This window comes from Hypomesus transpacificus, chromosome 17 (genome assembly GCF_021917145.1).
Source record: "Hypomesus transpacificus isolate Combined female chromosome 17, fHypTra1, whole genome shotgun sequence".
Taxonomy (NCBI): Eukaryota; Metazoa; Chordata; class Actinopteri; order Osmeriformes; family Osmeridae; genus Hypomesus; species Hypomesus transpacificus.
Genome location: NC_061076.1, coordinates 4,470,355 through 4,484,502, shown reverse-complemented (window position 1 = coordinate 4,484,502; position 14,148 = coordinate 4,470,355). Strand labels below are relative to the sequence as shown.

At 50.5% G+C, this 14,148-nt stretch overlaps 1 long non-coding RNA gene across 4 annotated transcripts in view; it reads left to right on the top strand.

Moving 5' to 3' along the window:
* Nucleotides 1–14,148, top strand: part of LOC124479800 — a 46,449-nt gene that overhangs the window by 16,378 nt on the left and 15,923 nt on the right. For all 4 annotated transcript variants that reach the window (XR_006957468.1, XR_006957466.1, XR_006957469.1 and 1 more), the window contains 2 exons: nucleotides 3,189–3,362; nucleotides 13,850–13,908. This is a non-coding gene — a long non-coding RNA (uncharacterized LOC124479800). The remainder of the gene's footprint in view (nucleotides 1–3,188; nucleotides 3,363–13,849; nucleotides 13,909–14,148) is intronic.

Sequence of the window (14,148 nt, the reverse complement as noted above, 5' to 3'; positions counted from 1 at the left end):
TGAGCCTCAGGCCATCCCCAAACAGTCCAAGGGCTCCCTTCCAAACACATCACCACTTTAATAAGCACTTGTGATTAAAACTCATAAAGACTGGAGCACAGAAACACCACTCTGCACCAGGCCCCAGTCAGCTCTGAGGATCGCTGGACAACACACACAAACAGCAACACACACCTCTACAGCCAGCGCACACAAACAGCAACACACACCTCTACAGCCAGCGCGCACACCGACAGCAACACTCTACAGCCCACACACACACACACACACACGCACAGTCACAAACAGGAACGCAAAGCACACAAACAGCAAAACACACGCAAACGGCAACACACACCCTTGCAGCCACACACACCTCACTGGTCGCGCACTACGCACAACAAAGCTTTTGTGTTCAACCTTTCCGTTTCCATTCATCATTGCTGCTTACTGTCCCTGCGCTGGTATATGCAGCAAGGGGAGCGGACGGTGTGTACAGTAGCATATTTGAGTGAAGCTGAGGGGAATGCCTCACCATCCCAGCTAGCACCGGGCCATGGTAATGTTGATGGAGAGGTGAGGGCGTAGGTATGGGTGACGAGGGAAACAATAGACCTGTCTCTTCATCTCTCCGTCTTCGACTTCAAAGTTGGCTGTTTATAGCAAGTGAAAACAATGCCTTATTCTTCTCTACTCAAACTGATTTTGTTACTCACCTGTCTCTCTCTCTCTCTCTCGCTCTCTCGCTCTCTCGCTCTATCGCCCCCCCCTCCTCCCTCCTTGAAGTCCCCAGTCCTATTCCAGATGGTTAGGTGTGTGTGTGTGTGACTGGCTGTGAGATCGGAGGTACAGGGTGGTAGGGACGTGGGCCTCATCCCCTTTAATAAGGTGCATTATGTGGACACCTGTGGGCCGACATTGCTGGAGTGGGGGAGGTGTTGCTGTTTAGGGAGGACAGTGAAGGGGGAAGCGCGCGGGGGGGGGGGGGTGTTATGGTACGATACGGCGGGATTTTAATTGACACGCGTTGACTAATGGCCCGGGGATTAGGCTCTTAGACAAGGGCTCTTTCATCCTGACACAGCACACCACCCAGCCCAGAGACCTGAGACCAGGACTGGGCAGGCCGGGGCAGAGAGACTGGAAGTTTTCTCTGAAGGGGGGTGGGGTGGGGGTGGGGCTGATGGTGGAGAGGGTGTACAGCTGGCATACAGTGCCTCTGTATGTGTTTTGTTTGATCATGCCCAACACCCCCTCCCCCCCCCCCCCCCCCCCGCCCCCTCCTCCTCCCCCCCCCCCGCCCCCTCCTCCTCCCCCCCTCCCCCCCCCCCCCCCCCCGCCCCCTCCTCCTCCCCCCCCCCGCCCCCCCCTCCTCCCCCCTCCCTCCCCCCCCCCCCCTGCCCCCTCCTCCTCCCCATACAGTTTCTCTCCTCCTCTCTCTTTCTCTGGGCCATGGGAGACAGCTCTGCATATTTCTCACAGCACTCACATGCTGGGCTTTCATCGGCGGGCGGGGGCGGAAGGATACGTTGTGTGCGGATGACCGGATCACGCCTGTCTTCTCATACGGCATGGTGCTATAGAACTCCCCCCCCCCCCCCCGAGAGACAAAAGACGACTTGACTGATTGGAAACAATACAAGCTTTGTGGTGTTTTCACCTGATATCTATGAAGCAAGCTTTCTCACCAGCCTGCAGGCCAGGACTCAGATTGAGTTGAACTGTAAACTGTGTGTGTGTCTCTGTGTGTCTCTGTGTGTGTGTGTATGTGTCTGTGTGCATGTGCAGTGGGGCTCAGTGTATATTATTGTATGTAAATGAAGCGGGAAACTGGTGTTTGGAGGCACGGGTTTGATGCAGCCCAGACTATTCTGTGTATTCTCCATGATGAAGTCATACATCACACGCACACACACATACACACCAGTTGCCACTGAAAAATATAGAAACATGCATGCATGCAGTGACACACACACACACCGACGGTAAGCCCCTAGATAGAAGGTAGGAAACATGTGTATGTTGCATATGTGCGTGCACATTGTGTTATGACAATCACATTGAATTGAAGTGTGCATGCTTGCATGTCGTTGGGTATGTGTGCTGAGGTCATGTGAGGCAACTAGCAGTTGGTCTTTGTGGAAGGAGAGAACCCAGTTTGCCCACATGTTTCTGAGCATCACATCAAAGGGCAGAGAGCTTGTTAAAGAGCATTATACTGCAGGACTAGGGGGGCTGGTGGCTCCTTGCCTCCTCTCTCCTCTCTTCTCTTCTCCTCTACTTTCCTGTCCTCTCCTCCTCCTCCCTTCCTCTCCTTTCCTCTTTTCTCCTCTCCTCTCTTCTCCTCTCCTCTCTACTGACACGCGAGCAGAGGAGTCTGTCTCACTAACACACGCAGACAGGCTCGCTTGTGAGTGGCTGGACTTGCCAGGCCATTGTTCCTAATAATCGGATTGACGTCATAGACCAGCTCAAATGCAACATCTAGCACACCCCACATAACCTCGGCTACCAACCAAGCACATCTTACTCCGGCACTGCTGCCAGTGGCTCAGAGTAAGGGACCTTTCTGCTACTCTGTCCTTGTCATCTGTTGCCAAGTGAGTGATAGTTGCAGCGTGTGCCCGTGATTGGCTGGTGGGGCCCACCTGAGTAAGTGTCCTCCAATCAAGACGCGTTTTTTTTTATGTTTCCTTCTTTTCTTTCCCCCCCCAGGAATCTGGCCTCACTACTACACACTAGACATGCATGCTTACACTGTTCATGTGCACTCACCACTACACGCTAAGCTGCCCTGAAAAGATGGTTCTGCTGAGTAAGCACCAAGTCACACAGCCACACAAAGGACAGCAAACAGCCTTGTCACTTTCTTCTCTATACAGCACTCGGGTGAACTGGTGCATTCCGGAATTCTCCATTGTTCTGTGATTAACCTTTCCGGAAGTTTCTGTTTGTACGGTTGCCTGAAAACCAGCAGGTCAGGGTCTTAAGAGGGTTTGAGTGGTGCATCTGTCAGATTGACAGGTCTGAGAGCAAACCTGCTGACATGAGCAATCTGCTTAGGTACCTACGGTCACCTCTCTCTCTCGCTCTCGCTCTCTCTCTCTCTCTCTCTCATTCTCCTGCTCTCTCTCTTACTGTCTTTCTTTTTCATTCTCTCCCCTCTCCTTTTATCGCTCACCCTCCCTCTCCCTCTTTCTCTCCCACAGGTACACACCCTGTGTACATACGCGCTAGAGTAACCTGACTCCAGCAAACATGGCCGTGCCTGTACAGAAGAGATCCTATCGGCCCCTGCTGCCAGTGTTGTTCAATCCTAAGAGGAGGAACATCAAGCTGCTGGAAGACAGTGTGGTTTTACAATGGCCTGTTCCTCATATCAGGTGAACGACTTTCTCACTTCTCAGATCACACTTTCGCCGAGGACTGCACAGTCCTGTCCTGTCTTTGCTTCACAGGAGCGGCCCAGGCAGTGCAGTGGCTGCCAACCTGGCAACCTGGCCACCTGGCCACCCTGCTCAGTGCTGTGTCATTCCTCTGGTACGGAAGACCATAACAAAGGAAACAAATTAAATAGCACTCGAACATTTGCGGTGGGGAAGGGCGAGAAAAACGAGACATACTTTGAAAGGGAGAGGGGAGCTGAGGCTTCAGGATATGAATAGGGGTGTGTGCGTGTGTGTGTGTGTGTTTGTGTGTGTGTGTGTGTGTGTGTGTTTGTGTGGGTGCAGTAGGCCATGTTTATGAAGTGCAATGCTGGGAACAGAGTGTTGGGCCCTCCAGGTGTGTGTGCTGGTGGTTGTTGGGGCTTGTGAGGCTCGCTGCAGAGGTGGATACGTGACAGGCATAATGATACGTTTCAGCGAGCAAGCCAACGTGTGTGTGTGTGTGTCTTTCTTTGCGTGCACTCTTGTGTGTGATTGTGTGTGTGTGGTTTGGTTCACCTGCAGGCCTGTCTTGGTCCGGCCTTTTAAAAACACACGTATCAACTTTTTCACACACACACAGACACGTCCTCGCCCACGCACAAGTCGAACAATGCAACCCTACAGCACACTTCACATCGCAAGTGGTGTGTGCAATTACAGGAGTGACGAGGGGATGAGGAAGAACTCCCCCCTCACCCCCCCCGCTCCCCTCCCCTCCCGCCCCCTCCCGCCCTGCCTCCAGCGCTGTGTAATCAGTCAAGCTCAGCCCCAGCCATGGTGACCCAGCCGGTGCAGGGTCAAGCCTCGGTGACCTGTTTGCTTCCCCGTCACCTGTGGAGTGTGACAAGCCCATCTGCTGCCTCACACCTGGAAAGTCCCGTTGGAGATTACGCATGTCCTCACACACACACATTTTAACCTCCAGGTTTAACATGCGGGCTTTCAAAGACAGATCACATTAAATACCATCATGGTGAGTTACTTAAGAACAGCTATTGCCAGTTATGGATACATCCTCACCCCCCCCCCTCCCACACACACACACACATTTAAGATGAAGGGTAATGGAACAGGCCAACAAAGCAGTGTATTGTTGTGGCCTGCCGGGAGGCTGGATGGGAGGGAAGGAGGACTCTCTGTGGTGGGTCACCTCATACCAGAGAGCTCTCAGGTGGCTCTCTGCTGTGCTGGGGCATTCCGCAGTGGGCCTACCACGCCGGCCGCATCCGCCTGCCCGCATTTCCCCGTTTCCCTGTTTTTGGGGATGCACACACCACCAAACACACACACACACACACTCGTACGCAGAGACAACAGGGACGCTATTGTCTTGAATCTCAATGGGGAAGAATAAAAACCATGCATCCGCCTGTCTGCCTGTTAGCTTGTACTGACAACCCTGTCTCCCTGCCTGTCTGTCTCCCTGCCTGTCTGTCTCCTCTGACTCGCTCGTCAGTCGCTACGTAACGTTAATCACCGCTTCGAGGACTCTCAGCTTGATCGTGATCAAGTCAGACATTCCTTATGTTTCTCATTAGGAAGCCAACTAATGTATTTATTTGGTAATGTCTTGGATAGTAAAACGTCAACACTAATGGCAGCAAGTAATGGACGACCTTGTCTGGAAGTTTAAGTAACAGCCGTGCCAAAATCGGATTATCTTACACGCCAGCAGAGTGGCTGGGACTGTTTTGATTGCGACATAGGTTCAGGGGTTTTCATGATCCGTTCAAATATATCATGCTTCTTTTCTTTCTCTGTATGTCTCTAGTGGAGATATGAGCGTTTTACTCAGATCTTCCAGACGGCTCAGAGCCTTTGCGCGGCTGACGCTGGTGAGCTCCCTGCAGGAGCAGAGCCAGTCCTGTACAGAGGTACCATTCCTCAGCCCTGGACCTCGCATGACTCGATACCCCGCAATGCAACACCGCAGAAGTCTCCCAACAGAAGGGATCTTTATCATTCAGAGGGTATTAAACTGTCTGGAGAGGAATCAAAGCTCCACCCCCCCCCCTCCCCCCCCCCATCTCTTGTATTCCCTCTCATCCATCCCCTCATCTCACTGAGAGAGTGGCATTCCCGGTAGGCTGCCGACAATTATATGAGTGATTGTCTTGGCGTCGGAACAGCCTTCTGGTTTAGGGAGGTGCATTCCTACTTTCTGACACGGTCTGGGTGAGGAAGATCACCGCTGCCTCCTGCCTCGGCTGCCTCGTCTGCCTCCTGTCTCGTCTGCCCCCTGATTCGTCCCTCCGCCTCGTCTGCCGCGGACACCGTGAGCAACACCTGGCTGTGTCCATGGCGACCGCGAGGGGGGGCCATCACAACAAAACAAACATTTTGCCACCAACCGGTTTGACGGAGACCCTTCGGGGGAATTGTGTTTGTGTTAACAAAAGGGCCTGTGAGCGAGAGGAACCACTGCAAGAGGAGAACACGAGGAGATTTCGAGGAGTGCTTGGGCTCTGTGTTGCTAGGCAACGCCTGATGCGATCCTTTCGGAAATCCTTTCCGCTTCTGAAGGAGGCCGGGGGTGCAGCAGATGTGGTGTCTGGCTTCCAAGATGTGGAGGCACCCCTTCTTTCAGGTGACCCGTGGCGAGGGCCACAGATAGCTAGGACTGAGGCTGCTTTGTCCGAAAGAGAAGGATGGAGAGGAAAAGAGAGAGAGAGAGGTAAAGATAGAGGAAGGGGAAGAAAGCGTCAGACTATCAAAAGCAAGCCTCTTATCTTCAGGGATCCCCTCAGGGGCGGCGCTATCAAACTCAATGCACCTCTGATGTCACATCCTCCCGGTGTCAGTCTGTCTGGTCGCAGGTCCACGTTCTCCTGATGCCCCGTTCCACCGCTGCCAGAACTTGTCCATCCACCTCCTCTTCCTGGTCTTCAGCATAGGACCACAGACTCCTTCCCAGTCAAGTGCAGGCCTGTGTCAAACAACTGCTCCCTCATCCCAGTCCAGTTGAGATGAAGTCCAGAGCCATTCTTGCCCAATGTAGGATGCAGGGTACAGGAGACCACAAGTCCTCCCATGGACGATGGAGGAATCCACTGTAAACATTTGTTAACGTCACGTCAATGTTTTTTCCCCCCCAGCGTAATTGCTGTTGTGGGAAGCCATATGATGCTATCAAAAACATTCAAAGGGATTTTTGGCATGCATATCGCTCCTCTCATACTTATCCTCAACCACCAATCATTTTCCAATCAGTTCCCACTAGGGCTGTTGTTATTGTTCGAGTGATCGCTACAGGTTTCAGCGGTCTCTGACATGACATGAATTATATTTTGTTTTAATTTAAAGAGCATTCCTGCAGTCAAATCGTTCCTGGCAGACACCCAGGAAGATTCCGGACTAGGAACACACCCCGTGTGATTGACTGCACCAATTTATAAAGTGTGGTCGCATTCCACAACAAGATCGTATCATCATGTGTCATTCTGAATGTTGTTTACTGTAATTGATTAGTTGTATTAGCGCCTGTTAATAGGTTGACATTTCTGTTGGTCACGTAGTATAGAGTAGCAGCAGGGTACGCTGGGATCTGGAGGAAGGGTCGCACGGCCGCTAGCGTTTGAGAGGCACCTTCAAAAGGCGGCTTGCCCGAGGTCCTCACTGATCCTCTCAAGCGATCTCCAGGTTTCAGTGAAGAGGGGAAACAGACGCGTTTTGGAGGTGCACTGGAAACGAAAACAGTCTCGAGACTAAATGAAAGAAAGGTCTCTGAAAAAGGCTCCTGAAGGCTGGAGTCTTGAAGACTTCAGACAGCTATGACCACCGGCAGAGCACAGAGATGGCCCTGTTCAGGAACAGAACTGTCTCAGCGTCCCAGGGGTGACAGGAGGGCTCTGCACAGCGTATGAAACGTCCGCTACAATGCTGCTGAAGGATGGGCAAGATAGGCAGCGAGGACTGATGTGAACTTAGTGGTGAAGTTCAAACTACTTGGTGAGTGGGCTGACAGCTGATGAAGTAGAAAAAACTGCATTATTCTTTGGAAGATTCTCTGATTCACTGAAAGATGGCAATCTGGGACTTGTTCAGGCCTTTACCGGATGATGCCTGTGGTAGTTAACTCTGCAGTGTTTAGTTGATTGGTTGATTAGTCTGCCTTCTCATTTTTCCCATGGTCCTTGGCCTCCCTCCTCTCCCCCCTCTCCCCACCCCCAGCTGAAAGCGAGAGTGGCAGGGGGTTGCCAAGGAACGGGAAGGTGCGGTCGTCTGGAGCCGTACTGTTCAAACGGCAGCCTTCGGTTCCTCCTTCTAAAACGCTGGTCCACTTGTGGTTCAGGAGGCCCCTGCCCTCAAACAACCTCTCCTCCCCCTCCCCCACCCACTTACAGCTTCAACTGCCTTCAGGGCTGTGGGCTAGTTTACCCACAATGCACTGCTCCGTCCGTGTGCTGAATCGACGGGCCTTCAATCCCGCCCACGTATTTCTCACAGAAACAAGCATGAGAATCCCTTTTTTTTTGTTACACCTGGAAGAATGGCGACGATAGAATGTCATGTATGGGGAAGAAGGAGTGTAGATAGCTGCCTAAAATAGAAAACAAAACAAGGTAAAAGGTAAAGGTCCAGGTAAAATGAAAACATCCCATGTGTTCTTTCTGAGAACTGAGACCATGTTAAGGAACCTGCCTCCTCATGAGAAGTTGTTTGGCTGCTTTTCTTTGTCAACGCTGTCAAGTTCTCATGCATATTAAGACACTGTTGATGCGCTAGCGGGCAGCAAGAATACACGCACCATTCCACAGAGCTGGCACACACTGTAACTGCCAACTCTTATCGCCTACTTGCTTGGCTGGGATGCTTGTTCCGGAACGCTGCTGACGCTCCCCAGTCTTTACTGTCAGAGCACCAAGCCTGCGTTCTACATGTCATCATGAGTAGTAGGAATCTGGTAAAACCAAAAAGTAAGTCACTTGATTGCATTGTGGCAGCGTTTTACTGGACAGGAAACATGATTGTTTTTGGAACTGAGAATTATTTTGTGTGCCATGTTCCCCTCATCGAGGAGTCACGAGACTGATGTGTGCCACGCCATTTTCAAGAGGAAGCTGCGTTTTTTTGTTGTTGTCGCTGCCGGTAACAAAGAGCGTTGTTCGTTGAGCTGGCGAGGGCCCGGCGAGGGGAAGGAGGCGTGGGAAGTTTGGTGAACCTTCCTGACCCCGCGCATCACCGCCGCATCGACCCCCAACGTCACATGACAGGGGCACGGGGGAGGAGGAGGAGGGGAGGGCGCTTCGCGTCTTTTGTCTGCTGGTCAATGCGCCACTCACGGAACGGAGAACCCGGTTCACGCGTTACAGAGACCCACATCAGGGTTCTCCGATCTCCGGGCTGCTTCCAAGACGGATTGTTCTCCTGCGCCCGCGTCTCCCTAAATCACTTCATGTGCCGCTTAAAAAACGCCTTTCACCCGAGATGGGCACCAAGCTAATGGCATCGTTCAGGGCCCGCACACACCGAGGGAAAGCGGCCTCCTTTCTCTCCGGGGCCGGAGGGTTTTGTGAGCGAGGGGGTAAAACAAAGGGCCGGGCCCAGTGAAGCGCATCTCAACCTGCCTTGATGAATAGAGTGGGCCCCTTGCATGGCTGTTTATGAGCACCGCTCTTCCAAAAACACACACACACACACACATCACAGTGAGCTCTTCTCTCTGATGGAGGGGGTGTATAGAGATGATGTTCTCTCTCTTTCTCTCTCTCTCTCTCTCTCTCTCTCTCTCTCTCTCTCTCTCTCTCTCATGAAGCAACTTCATCCCACCTGAGGTAAAGAGGATGGTCAATACTGAACTGTCCCACTGTATTTTATTGATTGTTTATTTGATCTTTCCAAAGCAAATGACGTAGACGTGGTTCTCAGTATCATAACACAGTGTGTGGTTAGTCACATGGAGTGAGTGAGACCAAACATCCCTTGCTGTAGAAGTGTGTGTGTGTCTTCCTACGTTTGTAGGTGTACATTCCTATGTGTGTGTGTGAGTGTGAGCATGCATGCATACTTGCCGTCCCTGTGTGCATACCTACAGTATCCCTGGGCCTTTTCATGACAGACATACAGTTGCACAAACACTGTATTATTCATGCATCTGACTTTAACTTGTCCACGTGACAGATACCCTAGACATGTTCTCTGTCAGACTCCGTAAGGCATGTTTCTGGAATGTTCTCCAGCCAGGTTGGAGGTAAACGGAGGTATGGAGGCAATGAGGTGTGTTTGGTTTCGTGGGCCCATTCTCTGGGTGTTGTTGAGCAAACAGAGTAGAGCCGCGTCCTGTTATTACTGGTTTAACACGTCACTGTTCAAACTCTCCAACGGGCAGTCCTCTACAGAGCAAACACCGCTCGAATACTTTACTACTCTGACCTTCCTAGGATGAACACACAAACACACAGGCATATGAACACATGCACACACAAATGAACACAAACACACACGCCGCCAAATTCAACGCCAACTCCTTTTTTAAGCCCTAAATGCTACGTTTAAAGTTAAGGTTTGTCTGCTTTTGACACTTTTAGTTTGATTTCATGGGCTTAGACTCGAAAGTCTACAGGTAACCAACTGTCAACTGCCACAGTTGCTAATTAGCGTCTGACAGTTAGCATCTATTGACCATCTATTAGAATGCTGGCCGTACCACTCTCTGCGGGGCCTTGCGGACCAGCCTAGCTCAGCTCCCATACCAGGCGGGCAGGATGCTGTCCGTGGTCATGTGGAGAATGTCCGAAAAGGTCCGGTCTCTGCTGTGACTTCGTTGCATGACCAGGTCCGGCCCTCGGCAAACAGAACACCAAGGGACCACGTCAACTAGCATCTCCTTCGTTTCTTGACTGTGGTTGGTTGTTGCTATGTTGCCCTGTCCCTAAGGTTTACATTTACATTTAGTCATTTAGCAGACGCTCTTATCCAGAGCGACTTACAGTAAGTACAGGGACATTACCCCCAAGGCAAGTAGGGTGAAGTGCCTTGCCCGAGGACACAACGTCACTTGGCACGGCGGGGAATCGATCCAGCAACCTTCTGATTACTAGCCCCACTCCCTCACCGCTCAGCCATCTGACTCCTTGGTAGCTGTCTTGTGATGTAGGTGATCTCTCTGTGTCCACAACACAAACATTATGACACTGTAATGCCTTCCAGTAGTGCCATTCATATAAGGGCCGAAGGTCATGAACTCTGGGCAGATGCTGATACTGTCTCCTGGCACTTCTAAGAATGAGAACAGCCTTTGGAAAATTGAGGATTTTTTCCAGTGTGTGCTGAAGAAATGTAACCCATCCTTACTGCATCACAGGTCTTTTAAATGTGGGTTAAATAGCAGGTCACATTTGTCATTCTGTGTGTGTGTGTGTGCCCCATTCTGTGTCCATTGTGCCAGCCTAATTGAGTGCTACTTTAATGTGGGTGGGTCACATGCATGGAAAATCGGGGAGAACTGTGGGAAAGTTTCGCAAGCTCATAAAAATATGTATTTTCTACTCGTTTCTAATTTCCAAAAAACATATTGAAACTCGACAATGTCCAATGTTTTATTAGCGCCATGGAAAAATCGGAGGAAGCGAGTGGTGTTGATGGTGTGTAGACTGCAGCATCGCCTGTTCTGAGTGCCCAGTGTGTGCTTGTGTGCCTTTAGCTTGTACAGTAAATAAGTATATATCTTAAATGTACATAGATTATATTTCTGCTCTAATGTCCATGTGGTCTTTGCCATGCTGTCCTGCCTAGAATCAACAATGTTTAATCAACACGGGTTCGTCAGCCCCGCACGACGCCCCTCTGGGTTATCCTTTCCCCACTACTGGTTTTAAATCGGTCTCCGATATTACAGGCGTTGCTCCGAGGTTGTGTAACATGGTGGTTTAAGGAGACAAACAAACGTAACGCTGCCTGGAGGGAGAAGGAGGGAGAGGGGACTGGGAGGAAGAGAGATGGAAGGAAGGAGGGGCAGGATTGTGAGGGAGGGAGGGAATGAAGGAGAGAAAGGGAAGGGAAAGAGAAGACTGGAAGAGGGAGAGAGAGGGAGAGGGGGAGAGAGGGAGAGAGCTTTAGACCAAAGCTGTTTTTTTGGCGCTGATGAAAGCGGTCAGAGAAGTGTGTTTCAAGAGCGTGGTAAGAAGCAGGTTGCCCACGGAGACAGAGACAGTGAAGGCCGGGGCTGGGGAGGTGCAGAACGGGGAGAATGGAGGAGCTGCTCTAGAGGGAGCTGTTTACTGTGGGATGACAACACTGCCTTTCTCCACCTCTGCCTATCTCTCTGTCCCCCCTTCCTCTCTCTTCCTTTTTCTCTCTCTTCCACACACTCTCTCTCTCTCTCTCTCTCTCTCTCTCTCTCTCTGTCTCTCTCTCTCTCTCTCTCTCTCTCTCACTCTCTCTCACTCTCTTTCATGTATCCAGTATAGCCTATTTATATACTGTAGATACACAGTACATTTCTCTCTGTGTCTCTTTCTCTGTCTGTCTCAATTGTACCTGTCATCTCTCAGCTTTTCTCTAGTTTCCTACGGTATGTAATATGTTTTCTGCACACGCAGTCTCTGTCCTCTCCCCCAGAGGGCTGAGTGCTGGCCCTCCTGCAGGTTATGAGGGTGTACGTGGGGTACTGGGCTCCTAGGCTGCAGAGGTGTGATAAGACTTCCCTAATCCCTCTCTGTGTGTGTCCCCTCACCTGCGTCTTTTGAACACTCACACACACACTCACACACACACTCACACTCACTCACACACAGCCGCACACACGCAAACAGACACACACCGCCCGCGGTTGTTTACACAAGGTTCACACAATCAACCAGAGGAGATGAGGAGCTGTCAGTCACATATCTCTTCTCAGAACAGGACTTGGAGGAATGTATCCGTTGTCGTGGATACACCTGTGCTATTGTCGGTTTCCTGCGGCAGTATTATGGGGTGTAATCCCTGACATCACCTGTGTTTATCTCTGTGTGTTAGTTACAGGCCTGGGAAGTGCATGCTTCAGAGCTTAGGTGGGACTTCTGCTTGGTTAGGTTGCTCAGTCAGCCCTTAGGCCCCAGCCTCTGCTGCCACACACACACAGACACACACACACACATACATCAACATGCATAAACACACACACACATACTAAAGTCAATATGAATAGATAAATGCACAGATTCATCCACAACATAAAAACATGATCAGGTCTCAATGAGGTGAAAACAAGTTTGTTTCTTTTACATAACTGCCGTCGACTGCGTGCAGTATCAGTTTGTAGCATGAGTCTTCATGCTGTTGAATTTCACCCGAACAGTGTTATTTTGAGGTTCTAGAGTCAGATTTAAACCTAAAATAAACCTCACCGTACGGGACATTAAACAGAGGCTATTTCCTTATGAACTTATGAGTATTTGGTGAGGGCTTTTTTTTTTTATACGGTCAGTATTTCGTCATTAGTGACGTGTACTGAGGTCATGGACAGGGAGGAGAAAGCCTTTTATTTCTGCCAATCACAAAACTCACTTTTTATTTTAGGAAATAGTCTAAAAATAGACGCTGGCTAGGCCAAATGTTGCCCCAAACTCCCTCAGTGACACACATCGAAGAAGTGACTCCACACATCTGGCTTTTTTATTATAAAGAAATCGCTATTTTTTTTGGGTCCTCTTTCTTTTTTCCTCCTCTTTTTTTTTTGTTTTTTTCTTCTTTTCTTTCTGACAGCCGTCCACTAAAAGAAAGAAATAAAAACTCTGCGGTTCTGTTTCTCATTTGTAAGATTTGTTGGGTGGATTAGATAGAAAGAGCCCTAATTACAAGTAAAGGAAGGACACGCTTCAGCCGTCTTTATGAAAACACTGTGTTCTGAAGTGGAAGGGGCAGGGAGCGGGGCGGCATCACCCCTCTGTTGGCCCACCACACCGGGCACTGCCCAGACCCAGCCTGAGCCCTCTCAGACCCGGACCGGATCACTAACAAGGCCCGGAGTCCCTCCCATAGGCCCGTACTCCAACTGGAATGACGATGACAAGGCAGGCTGTCGCAGAGGGTGACGCTGCTGGATGTCTTGTAGATCCAGTGTGGCATTAAAGCCCTGTCGGAATGTGTTCTAGTGAGGCCCAGATGGCAGGTCAGTGACAGCCTCCTTCCATCATCTTCAGATGCTATTTCAACCAGCGACCCTTGCTTGTCGAGCCATGCTCGGCTCGACAGTAAAGTGGTCAGAGCGCTGGGCCGTGGTGCTGTGGTCTGCGGCTGTAAACCTCCTCGCAGGGCCATCCCCACTATATGACTTATTTTACCTCCGTTCCGCCAACAAGTTCCCCGGCTGAATAAATGGTTAGGCAGGAGTTAAGCATATATAAAGCAATGTAACGCAATACTGTTGGTGGGTCTGACATAGGCCCAGTGGTACTGTAAAAGAAGTGACGTTTTACCTCATGGCTTTTTTTTTCTTCTTCTTCTGTTTCTTTCGACAGCCAAGGAATCCAGATTCCGGGAATAAGACGTGCTCTCCTGTTTCTCATGGATTCTTGCGGTGAGTATATATATGTTTCCAGAGACAAATGGTCTCAGTTTGTTGGTGGTGTTCCAGTGATCCAGGCCTGGTGTGTTAACCTCAGCTGTGTATACCTTAGCGTTTGCTACGTAGCCACTTGGCCTCACAGCCTGTTAGCTTAGCTTCCTAGCCGCATCCTAGCAACAAGCGCCTCACCTGCCTTGTCACCTTGAATCCATCAATATGGCAGTAGCATGGCACTGTTATATGGCACAGTAA